The following is a 13,355-nucleotide window of genomic DNA, read 5'->3' on the forward strand; positions in this document are numbered from 1 at the left end:
GGCCGTAGGGTGGGAGCTTTATAGCAGTGATATGGGTGGGTGGCTGTAATTTGGGCGGACTTTCTTGTGAAATAACAGCAATTGTTTTCAAGTGAAGAATTGGTCATTCAGTTCCATGTTATTTTTTAACATAATGAACATGATTTGATAACACTGTGTCACTCAACACATGACTGACAGGAGGGTGGGGTGTGGCCAAGATCGCCCTCCGCCTCCTACCCCAATTTACACAAGCACAAACACACACACCACACACACACACACACACACACACACACAGAGAGAGAGAGAGAGAGAGAGAGAGAGAGAGAGAGAGAGAGAGAGAGAGACAGATGTTGGCCAGAATCAGAGGTTAATACATTCCTGTATATTGAAGGATTTGAAGGTGAATTCGCTGTAAAACATTAAGCAGAAATTTAGAGGAATAAACTTATCTTTTTTTTGTTCATTTCATGTAAATACAGGATTTTTATTTATTTATTGTTAATTCCACCTAAAATACCTAATTTTTTTTTTTTTTAAATACAGTTGTAAATAGAAAACATAAACATTTAGTTGTTCTGGCTTGCATTTGACTTGAAATGTGTTGAGTTAATTTCCTACTGAGAGTTCAATTAACTTATTATCTGTAAACTGACTGCCTATACATTATTTGAGAGATAAAAAGAGTTAAAACCTACAGTGATTTTAATTTTTGTATGTGTATGTGTAATTTTTTTTTATTTTTGTGTGTCTTCAAGAGATGTTAAATGAACATTTAAAAAAAATTAAACTCATTTTTTTATTTAGTTTCCAGCAATATAACAAAATGCATTTTCAGAGTTACTTTCTTTGTTTCAAGTTACAGCAGTGTATAGTTTACTTATTGTTGTCTTATCTTCACTCCCCATCTGTATTTCTATTAAAAACCTTTCTGAAGAGGTACATTTCACAAGCTTTTCCCACTCTTTGTATGTTGTTAGGAAAGTTCTCAATTGTAGATATCTTAAGAAATCTGTTTTGGGAAGATCAAAATCCTTTTTCAGCTGGTCGATTGTCTTGCGGTTGTCCTCATTAAATAGCTGGTGCAGATAAACCAATCCAATATTGGTATAACCACTTTCTAAAGCCCATATCTAGATTGTTAGGTGTGAAGGTCTTCATAGACCCAATGCTTGTTAATGATGAAATTAACTTTGGAAGCCCAAAAGCTGTCTGTATTTTGTTCCAGATTTTAAGGGTGATCTTAGTCCAGTCCAGTTCTTTTATGGGTGCATCTAAAAAAGGCAAAATTTATAAGGGCTCTGGGCATAAGTTTTTCTCAATATTAAGCCAATGAGTGTATGCTATTCTGAATCCACGCTATCAAAGGTTTCATTTGTGCAGCCCAGAAGTAATATTTTAAGTTTGGAAGTTTGAGGCCTTCATTTAGGTTAGATAGCTGTAAGGTTTTAAGTCTATTTCTTGGACGCTTTTTTTTGTCAAATATCCAGGTTATCAAAAATGTATTTTGGAATTTCTACAGGTAGCATCTGAAATAAGTAGAGAAGTCTGGGCAGAACATTCATGTGAATACTTTCAACAGGACCGAGCAGAGTCCATCGTTCCAGTTCACTAATGCACCGGATTATTTTACTATAATTGGCATCTTACAAATTCTGTAAGGATGGGGGGATGTATATGCCAAGGTATTTTATACTGTCTTTTGGCCATTTAAATCCACTTTGGAGTTTTACACTTCTTGAGATAAACTAGTTTTTAAACTTAAATTTATTGAACTCAAAGTTTTGGGGCAGCTGGGGAACTTGTGTTTCTAAGTTGAGCAAACTTCAAAATGATATACATGCACCAGTGCCACATACACAAGAAGACACTTGTTTTAATACAAATAACACAATCAAAATGGGATCTTACATTATTTATTTAATATTAGTTAATGTGCCATCCACATAATATAAAAAAAATAAGGCTAATTTCATTTTCAATTGTATTTTAGTAACTATGCAATATTTTGTTTGGTAAGATAGAGGCAGATTTAAAAACAAATATATATATATAGATCCACAAAGATGGCATTTGCTGGAAAGGTACCAAACGTTTACGTAAACCAGTTACTTGGAGTTGTTTATTCAACCTTATGATTAGTTTGGAGGCTGAAGTTTGGCTTTTACACTCACAGGTTTCTATTATCCTGTTCAATAAGGGTAGGCTGAGTAAAACTTTAGACTATTAGTCTGCATTCATTGTATCTGAGTGTAAACTGAAAACTCAGTATGATACTTTTGTGTCCAACATGCATTTAATATGTGGGAAGGACCAAATCCTTCCAAATGTGAAACCGAAATAATTGAATTGTGAGTGTCACAACATTACTGTATCATTGATTCATTTTCCACTGTCGTCACAGACATGAGATGTAATTATGTGCAAACATTCATGTGTGACGACAAACGTTTGTGACATCTCAAACACTTTTGATGTTATCTTTGATCTGTATTTATTAGTCGCGGCAGCGAGATCCTGTGGACAGCGATGTCATCAGTCTGTCCACCACTTTGGTCTAGACCGAAATATCTCATCATCAGCTTGATAAATTGACACATAATATTGTACAGACATTCCTGGTCACCAGAGAATAAAGCTTGAGGCCTTCACTGATATTTCCTCCAGTGCCACCATGAGTTTGTCCTTTTTGCTACAAAGTGAGATTCTTCAAGAACTATTTGATATATTACTGATATATTTGGTGGCAACAATTTCATCGTCAGGTCATTATTAGAAACGAGAGTATCATTGTAGAAAATGAACACACGAGATGTTTACTTTCAAATGACAAACAGAGTGACATATTCAGCAGAAGAGGGAGGTTGGGGTAGTTGGATGGGTCAACAAAACATCAGACTTTAACACAGGAGATTCCAGTTCATTTATCAGTTTCCAACCAGAAAGCAGAAGTTAGTCCACAATAAGCTCCCTCCACAAAACTGTTTATGTGCCTTAATTGTGTCATGCTGTCGATAGAGGCATCAAATCAAAAAATGCTTATAAAATGCTGTTTGAGAGAGTCTGGAACAACTACATGTTTTGTTGTTTCGTTTTGTGGTCTTGTTGGATCAAACATCTGCACATTAGCATGCTAAAATGCTTGACTAAGATAAACATGGTAAATATTATACCTTCTCTAAACATTAGTCCACTCTCAGTGTTAGCATGTTACATTACATTACATTTCATTTAGCTGACCTGTTTATCCAAAGAGACTTACAATAAGTGCATTTCAACCATGAGGGTACAAAACCCAGAACAGAAATCAAGAAAGTACAATTTTCTTCAAGATAGCCAAACTACAAAGTGTTATAAGTAAGTGCCATTTTAAGTGCTACTGTTCAAGGTAAAGTCTGAAGAGGTGTGTTTTTAGTTTGCGGCGGAAGATGTACGGAGTTTCTGCTGTCCTGATGTCGGTGGGGAGCTCATTCCACCATTTAGGAGCCAGGACAGCAAACAGTCGTGATTTTGTAGAGTGTTTAGATCGCAGCGAGGGAGCAACAAGCCGATTGGTCGAAGCAGAGCGGAGGGAGCGGGCTGGGATGTAAGGTTGGACCATGTCCTGGATGTAGACTGGACCCAATCTGTTCACATCACGGTACGCAAGTACCAATGTTTTAAAACGGATGCGGGCAGCTACTGGTAACCAGTGAAGGGAGCGGAGGAGGAGGAGGAGGAGGAAGAAGAGGAGGAGGAGGAGGAAGAGGAGGAGGAGGAGGAGGAAGAGGAGGAGGAGGAGGAGTAGGAGGAGGAGGAGGAGGAGGAGCGGAGTAGTGGGAGTGAATTTAGGAGGTTAAAGATCAGTCGAGCTGCTGCATTCTGGATGAGCTGCAGAGATCGGATGGAGCTAACAGGTAGACCTGCCAGGAGGGAGTTACAGTAGTCTAGACGTGAGATGAACAGAACCTGGACCAGAACCTGGACCAGAACTTGGACCAGAACCTGGACCAGAACCTGGACCAGAGCCTGGACCAGAACCTGCGCCGCCTTCTGAGTGAGAAGGGGACGTATTCTCCTGATGTTGGTCAGCATGTATCTACAGGAACGTGTTGTTACAGTGATGTTGGCAGTAAGAGAGAGTTGACTGTCGAGTGTCTCCGAGGTTCCTAGCAGTCAGGGTCGGGGATAACACAGAATTGTTGAAGGTAGTAGTCAGGTCGAGGGTGGGAGAGTCTTTTGCTGAAAGGAAGAGAAGTTCAGTCTTTTCGAGGTTAATTTTCAGGTGTGAGGACATCCACTGAGAGACGTCAGTCAGACAGGCAGAGATTAGTGCGGCTACCTGTGTTAGCATGTTTAGCTCATGCGCAGCCTCAAAGATCCACTGTCAGTGTTGTTGATCTGTACCGGGATGACAAACTGATCAAGTGTCAGTCCATGGTTGAAAATGTTGTGAGCTTGGTAGATTAATAAAGAACAAAACATATAGACTGCAGTGAGCAGGTATAGAAGTGGTTCTTTTTTTTTGTTTTAGAAACACTGGAGTATTTCTGTGACTTAATTATTGGACTGAGTAACAGGTTTTTTTTTTCCCCTTCAAGGCCTGTGGTGACAACAAGCTCGCTGTGAGTCAATACTGCCTGCAAACAACACACCTCCTTGTCAAAATGGATTTGTCATTTGAAAGGTCTGTGTCATTTCATTTTCGTTATCACCTTGGGGATGTTCAGTGAAATTCCACTCTTTCTGAGATATACACACAGTTCATCTTTAGTCAATCTAATTAGAGAAGATTTAGCAGCAGATCTCAGATAAACTGCACCAGGGCTGCTTACTTTTGACAGATAATACCTCTGCAGGCAGGGGATTGACTCTCTTTACCTTGAAGCATGTGTGAGGGGAGAAACGGATCACACACACTCTGTGGTGGGTTTGAAAACATCCCACCTGTTTTTCACAGGATCGGTTTCCAGCCTGGTGACATATTTGCCAACCAGACACGTTGAAAAGGAAATCCTCCCTTCGGCCCTGAGAGCTGGAATCCTACTCCGTGTCGTGGGGCCCCCGGCTTGCACATTCAGGCCAGCATCAGGGTCCAAAATGACAGGAGCTTCACATTAAATAACAGAGACAGTAGCTGACGGCAGAAGGTGAGTTGAGGGAGACAATTGACTAGAAAAGGCTGGAGTAGTGGGGAGTATCGCCAAGAGGCCAACAGGACTCTTCTGTCAAACAGAATACTGAGAAGGAGAGAAAAGTAAATAGTATCCTCAAAAACAGAGACGGCAGCAACAAAGGGGCCTCTTGGTATTTTTGTGACTGTGACATTTGGACTTTTTTTTTTTCCTGTATAATAAAAGTAGAGCAGAGTAAACCACCAGTTCTGTCTGACAGTATAGAAAAAAAAATCCGCCTACCAGCACCTCTAAAACTCACTAATTAACACAGTAGCACATTAACACAATCTCATTCAAAGTGTAAAACCCACAATAAAATAAAAGAAGTCTGTATTTTTTCATCACACTTTTAGTCTTAATAATTTCCTGGAAATATTTAAATCTGGTATTGATTACGATCTAAACAGTTTTGTCATTTGGGTTAGAGAGAGAAAATATTTCTGAACAACTAGCTTAACAAATAAAAATCCATTAAGATATGCTATAATTTTCAGAGGCTTTATTTTCATTTCTGGGAATCAAGGCTGTTCATGAGGCTTCAACTTTGATTATTTTCTGAATTACTGGTATTTCCAGACAGCTCACATGATGATGATTTAATTTCCTGTTTTCCTATTTCATCATTAAGTCAACACCAGGTGTACAGACCTAAGGTATGTGATTTATTGTTGCTACTAGTTAAGCAGACAATGAACAGGTGTTCATGCTTTGCTTGAGACTGAAACTGCTCACCATGAATAAAGATTAATGTTATTAAAAATTCTGTCTGTTTTTTTTCCATGTAAAGAATTCCATGTTATTTTTCAACATAATTACAACCCCACCTGAGATGACACTGTCTGATACTCATCTCGTTCCATAGGCAAGTTTCTATGCGTATCCCACAATTTCAAAATCCATTGCTAATTTTACTTTGCGTCACAGTTTCCTAATTAATGATGTGACCTAAGCAGAATGTGTCTCATGAAATCGAGAACAAAAATAGAACAAAGTTGAAAATGTGGATTCACTGGGCCGCAGTCTTTGCCTGATATTTAGCAGGAGGTGTGGGGGATATCATAGCCTACAACATAGACTGATACCATCCTGGATCCAACAGTTGGATCAAGTTAGTGATGCATTACATTCAGGTTATACTGTTGGACTCCAGCAAGACAAATAGAAAGCCATGACTGACATGGAGTCATGATTCAGGGTAATATTTCATTTCTTATGTTCAGCACTCTTGAAAGCTCCTTATTGAAAGCTGTAAAATATTTCAGGCTCTGTAACACAACTGGTCCAAATCAGTGGAGCCCACCTGAACTTCATTAACATATTTCCTCTTAATTTGCTGCTGAATGAAAGTAAAACTTCACCCAAATGAAACTTTTATAGTTGAAAGTTGTGCTTTTTGTTATTAATACAGAAATCAAAAGCAAAACAGACTTCATATTTTGGGTTATGTAGTTGAACATCAGCTATTTTTTTTCCCCTCTGGATTGTAAAAGTCAGTCCATCATGTTTACAAGTCTGTTTAGTTACATAAATCTTCTTCTAGGGGCTCTTACAGCCTGAAGACATAAACAATATTTTGTCTTCTCTACTGTTAGCGAGCCAATTTAGTGTTAGCTTCCAGGCTAAAATGTTTTAGCTGCTGTTGCAACATTTTATGCAGTGATGTTACAAAAGTATGAAGTATAAGCGATGATACACTGGCTCATGCAGTTTTATGTCAAAAGTTAGCTTCAGCTACGTAGTTGAAAAGGCTGGTTCTCCGTGTGATTAGTCATAACTAGCTAGGCACACAGTTTGCAATTTCACTGCTTTGTGACAGTTAAATTCAGCTTTAATTTTTTAACTAATAGGATACTATTACTTATTTGTGTATTGAGTGGAGCCCTGACACCCTCCTCAGTGATTGGTGGCCTGTCATCCTACTATTTCACCTGGGTGCCGACCAAACCTTTGCCACTACATAGATTTTTATAGGGGCCGATAAATCCTTTTGGAGCTGGTTTGCAGTTTATGATGATTACAACATCATGAGCCACCTTTCGTGATACCAACCAATCGTAGGTCAGAATACATTTCACATTCATCTCTCAGTTAAGGGCCTGTGTGTCAAAATATAACCCCGATTCTAAAAAAGTTGGGGGTCTGTAAAATGTAAATAAAAACAAAATGAAATAATTTGTAAATCCCATTAACCCATATTTTATTGCAAAAAGACCAAAGAATGTTGAAACTGAGAAATGTTATTGTTTCATAAAAAGTATGTGCTTATTTTGAATTTGGTGGCAGCAACACGTCTCAAAAAAGTTGGGACAGGGGCATGTTTACCACTGTTTCACATCACTTCTTTTTACAACACTAAACGTTTTGGAACTGTCGTGTGTTTTAATAATGTGCCAAATCTTTTAAATAGGAGAAGGGGCCGGACTGCAGGCAGGGTAGTTTAGCACCTAGACTCTTGTACTAGAGAGCCATGCTGTTTAAATACGTACAGAATGTGGTTTGGCATTGTTTTGCTGAAATAAGCAAGGCCTTCCCTGAAAGAGACATTGTCTGGATGTCAACCTATGTTGCTCCAAAACCTGAATATATCATTCAGTATTAATGGTTTCTTCCCCGATGTGCAAGCTACCCATGCCATGTGCATTATTGCATCCCTGTACCATCACAGATGGTGGCTTTTCAACTGAGCGCTGATAACAAGCTGGATGGTCCCTCTGCCCTTTAAACTGGAAGATGCAGCATCCATGATTTCCAGAAAGAATCAAAAATTTTGATTTGTCATACCACAGGACAGTTTTCCACTTCACCTCAGTCCATCTTAAATGAGCTCAGGCCCAGAGGAGACATGTTATTCCTTGCGTATAGAGATTTCTCCAGATTCTCTATACTGTATGATTTTATGTACCATGGTTGATGAAATCCCCAAATTCTTAAAAATTTCAACCATTAGGCTGAGAAACTGCCTCTCTGAAATGCTCTTTTTATAACCTACTCATTCATGTTACTGATCTGTTGCCAATTAACCTAATTAGTTGTGAGATGTTCTACCAGGTTTTTTTTTTTTTTATCTTTACATAACTTTTACAGTCTTTTGTTGCCCCGTCCCAACTTTTTTGAGACGTCTTGCTGGCATTAAATTCAAAAAGAGCAAATATTTTTCATAAAACAATAAAATGTATCCATTGCAACATATTATATGTTGTCTTTTGTCTATTTTCAATTAAGTATTGGCTTTATGGGATTTGCAAATCATTGCATCCTGTTTTTATTTATATTTTACACAGCGTCCCAACTTCGGAAACAGGGTTGTAATATACTGTAGCTATTACCTAAAAGAGGATTCCTCCTGAGAAGAAGAGAATGGTTGTCTTGGGCTCAGCTCAAATATCAGAAATTACACTCCAGTCAGAACTGGGACCTATGTCAGAGACCTTAAAAACAGTATAAATATTATGGTTCCTTAAAGAACTATAAACTCTGTCTTCAGGGAGATCAGGAGGCTCTGTGAACCAGTTTAAGAGCGAACACTAGGGCAAACAAAACAAATCAAAACGCTGTATACTCCTCATCTCTGAACAAACAGTGTGATGTTATGGGTTGTTTATTGAGGCATTGCAGCTGTAGCTCTCTACTTTCCTGCAGCAATCCCCGGAGAACAATGCGATGATGTGATTATTTTTGATAATCTCAAGGTAAACTGCCAGGGTTTGGCAATCCTGGACTCTGTAACTGAGGAAAACATCAAACCAGAAACAAAGAGTTTTCTGGTACACTGTATCCATCGAACTACCAAATGAATCTCTGCCTAATGATCTGTAGGTAAAATTAGATTTACATTTTACAAAGCAAACTAACCTCGAGGTCTATTTAGTGGCTGTTCTGGAGCTTTTGATCACATCACATGGTTTTCCACAGGCACTTTAAGACTGGATATTTGAGAGAATTTGACACTGACAGCAGAGATGGCTGTTTAAACCATAAACATATATACGTAGATGCTGCATTGGCCTCTGGATCGTACGTCAATGTGGCCGCCATATTGGTTCGGGCAACTTCCTGCATCTGTCAGTAGCCACAACTGGAGTAAGGATGCCGGAGTCGTGTGCTGCTTGGGATTGTTCAAATCTCTGCACAATTCAAACTAGATCCTCGGGTATAACATTTCACAGGTACAACTGAACAAGTGTTTGTGGTTGTAATTGCCCATGATGACATTATGTTTATAGCAAATTAATTGTCCGTTAGAGTCAGACGTAAATAGCTAATGTTAGAAAATCTAGACCTATTTGCTTTCTGAAGACAAAGGATCCATCAGCGATGCTTCGCTACAAGCAGAAACTGCAGGAGCTACTTAAGATATGATGTTACAAGTTCCTCTTCAAGGTGGTATTCCTTGAGTGGAGGTAGGGGCCATTGCTTCATTGGGGTCATCAGGTGGGTACCCTCCTTCCTCAGTGTTTCCATGATGATAGACCTAAGACACCTCCGGAGGGCTCATCGGTGACACTTGGCGTGCCAGGTGCGCCCCCCTCTGCTTTTACCCCTCACACCCACACTCTTGATATTGGCCTAACCTTGTCTAATTTTTTCCTAAGCTACTGATACTGCTGGCTTGAAACAGCCCACTCAGCAGTTCAGGATTAGTTTACACGACAACTATTTGGTGACACGCCTCGCCTGAGCGGGGCAGCCAAGAGCACTTACATTTCGCCTGTAGAAGGGTTCCAACTGCGAGCTCTTATCAACCACAACCATCTTGAGCTGGTCTCGGCTGCCATGGCTATCTCCCTTGTGGCTTTCTTCAGTTGTTTGGATTCCAGACCGACCTTCTGTAAGAAATAACACACTGATGTTGGTGAGAAACCAAGACAGCCAACTTCAATGGGGAATATGGTAGCATGCTATCCTTTGACAAGAGCCTCAAAGCACCTCAGCTGACTCCCTTCAACCCAAAGGAGTAACGGCTCTACTCCGAGTTCCCTCCTGATGTCCGAGCTCCTTACCCTATCGTTAAGGCCACCCTACAGAGGAAACTCATTTCAGCCGCTTGTAGCAATCTTGTTCTTTCGGTCACGACCCAGAGCTCGTGACCGTAGGTGAGGGTCAGAACGTAGATTGACCGGTAAATTGAAAGCTTCGCCTTTTGGCCCAGCTCACTTTTCACCAAAACAGTCCGGTGCAGTGCCTGTTTTACTTCTGCAGCCGCACCAGTCCCCATGTCGATCTCCTGCTCCATTTTACCCTCACTCGTGAACAAGACCCTGAGATACTTAAGCTCCTTCGCTTGGGGCAGGAACTCTGTCCCCACCTGGAGGGAGCAATCCACCAGTTTCCGGCAGAGCTCCATGGCCTCAGATTTGGAGGTGCTAACTCTAATCCCCGCCGCTTCACACTCGACTGCAATCCCAGGACTCCTTCTTTTTGAACACTTGGATCAATGTACTCGTTGGCGAGTAGATACAATGTTAATCTTTTCGCAATGACGGACCAGAATATTTTCCCCTCAACATCTAGTAGGGAGATCTCTCGAAACTGGTCAAGTCCTGCTGAGTTCAGTTCTTTGGGCACAAAGCAGCCTTCAGCGAGTGTCCAGAGCCAGGGTTCCTGCTTCTTCTTCAAGTCTCCGTAAAAGCTTCGATAACCTCTTCAGTAGCTGTGGACAGTTTATGTCGATCTTATAAGTGGTGCCTGATGGTCCGACATTTCTACATGTCGTTTTTAGCAGATAACATTTAAAACAGCCAGCAAACTAACGGCAACAAAGTACTGGTCGTATGGGAAGGCTGTTTACACTTCATGTGGTCCGTCAATATAGTAATTAGCATTGTTTACCAGCACAACACCCTGCTCTAATTAGTATGACCTAAATTAAACATAAAATGACTTATTTTTGCGTTGAGCAAGTGTATCTCTTCCTTTCACCACAAACGTTGCAATGTGTAGTGACGTCAGACCTTCTTATCAGAGGTCTCAAAATCGGAGTATTTGCAATCCTTATGACAATTAATTTTTTCCAAATCATTTCATGTATGTTAATACATACTTGAGTGTCAAGTTGAGATTATAGTAGAACTCAAGAGTCTAAGAAACTGGAGGGAAAACTTTGTTTTGAACTCCACGTTAAAAATAAACATTTTAATATAGATTTGACTTTATTAATCCCACAGTGGGGAAATTCGGTACAACCAATTGTAAGCCGTTGGGAATTGGAAACGTTATAATGTTTTTTTTTCCGGAAAACTCCAGCTCCCCCGTTCCCTTGTATGTGATGACATACCCGGACCGGACAAATATGGCGGACGCATTGACAAATCGCAGCATCGTTCCTCATCAAAATAATGACATGTGATTGGTATGATTTTGAATAAAAACTCATGAATGTTCCCAACTTTAAAAAACAAAACTTTACCCAATACAGTTTTTTATTCATTTGTAATTTTTACTGTTGAGTCAGGGTGAGTCTTTCTGCTAAATCCTCAACATTTGTGAAACAATAACAGTTTGACAGGAATAAACAGATGAATAACTGAAAATCTGAGAGTAGGGACTGAGCACACTGTGTGACTGAGAAAGCACCACACAAACACCATCGCCTGAGAGGCCAGGGAGAGGTCAGAGGTCAGAGGTCAGCTACAGCACAGCACCCCTACGGACGAACTCCAGAGAGATGATTTACTGCACTGACCATAAATCAACCTGGTTCAACAGCTTGGAGGACTTCTTTTTCTCTACTGAAGCTGATTCCTGGTCAATGTGAAACATTTTCAGATAGAGTGCAATTACTGCACGTACAGTAAACAGAAAATAAACACGTTGCATTTTCACGACACATTCAAGGCAAGGTGTCCCCCTGGTGGGCAAAAAGGTTTGGTACACATATTATGGTGAAATGTTTTTTGGGTTGGGAGAATATACTTTATACTTAACCATAAGAGACATTTTGGGTTATGATATTCCTGAGGACAAATATATTGGATGTTTGATTAATAACAGAAGAAGTCGTGCTAATAATTGACCTTTAAAAAAAGCTGGCATGTAAAGGAACTTCCCAAACTTAAACAATGGATGGACATATAAGGGAGATAGATAGATAGATAGATAGATAGATAGATAGATAGATAGATAGATAGATAGATAGATAGATAGATAGATAGATAGACAGATAGATACTTTATTAATCCCTCAAGGGACATTTTTACATTACAGCAGCATATACAGGGAAAAGCAATACAAATTACAATAAAAATAAAGGTAGTACAAAATATTCAATATAATTTTTTTTTTAAATGCACATTATATGCAAATAAAAATAGAATCATATTAAATTAAACTAAACTATACAAAACAACAGTGCAATGAATTAAAACAAAACAAACAAACAGCAGTGCAACAGTGTTATTGTTGTGTGATGGATTTTGCCAGAGGTGAGTTATTGTACAGTCTAATTGCGGTCGGCAGGAATGATCTCCTGTATCTGTCCTTGTGACAGCGGAGCTGAAGGAGTCTTTTGGAGAAAGTGCTCCGCTGTCCCTGCAGCAGGTGGAGAGGGTGGTCAGGATTATCCAACATGGATAATAGTTTGTTCAGCGTCCTCCTCTCCACCACCTTTTCCAGACTGTCCAGTTTGCAGTTAATGACGGAGCCAGCCTTTTTAACCAGTTTGTTAAGTCTGTTGGTGTCGCCGTATGTGATGGATGCAGATTAAAGGTCATGCCTTCCCCTTCAAATTGCAAAAATGGATCATCTCTGCAAACAATGAGGATGCTTTGGTATCTCAGCCTGGACAACGTCAAGGACAAAATGGGCTTTTTCTTTCTTTTTTTTTCTCTGGTAAAATTGAAATTGTTTCAGCAATGTAAGAACAATCTCTGCTTCATGCGTAATGGTTTCTATTTGATGCTGTTTTTATTGTTACACATTTTTTTTTCTTGTGTTGTTAGTCCAGTTTCTTGAAAATACTGTTTCAAAAATAATAAATTTAATCAGGATTTATTTAACCTGCAATTTTCAGTCCAACTGATTTAAAATATAGTCTACATGCAACATACTTAAAAAAGCACCATGACTACCATTAGCAGTGAGTGGCTCTCTTGAATATTTCCCTGGCCTGATACTGTTTAAATTAAGACCAAATATTTCACTCTTCCTTTTCTCATAAACAACTGCATTTTAAAACAATGAAAAATATATACAGACACAAAGGTAAACATCTTGAAGCCA

This window comes from Embiotoca jacksoni, unplaced genomic scaffold, assembly GCF_022577435.1.
Source record: "Embiotoca jacksoni isolate LCO1_2020_lvr unplaced genomic scaffold, fEmbJac1.0.p SCAF_3, whole genome shotgun sequence".
Taxonomy (NCBI): Eukaryota; Metazoa; Chordata; class Actinopteri; family Embiotocidae; genus Embiotoca; species Embiotoca jacksoni.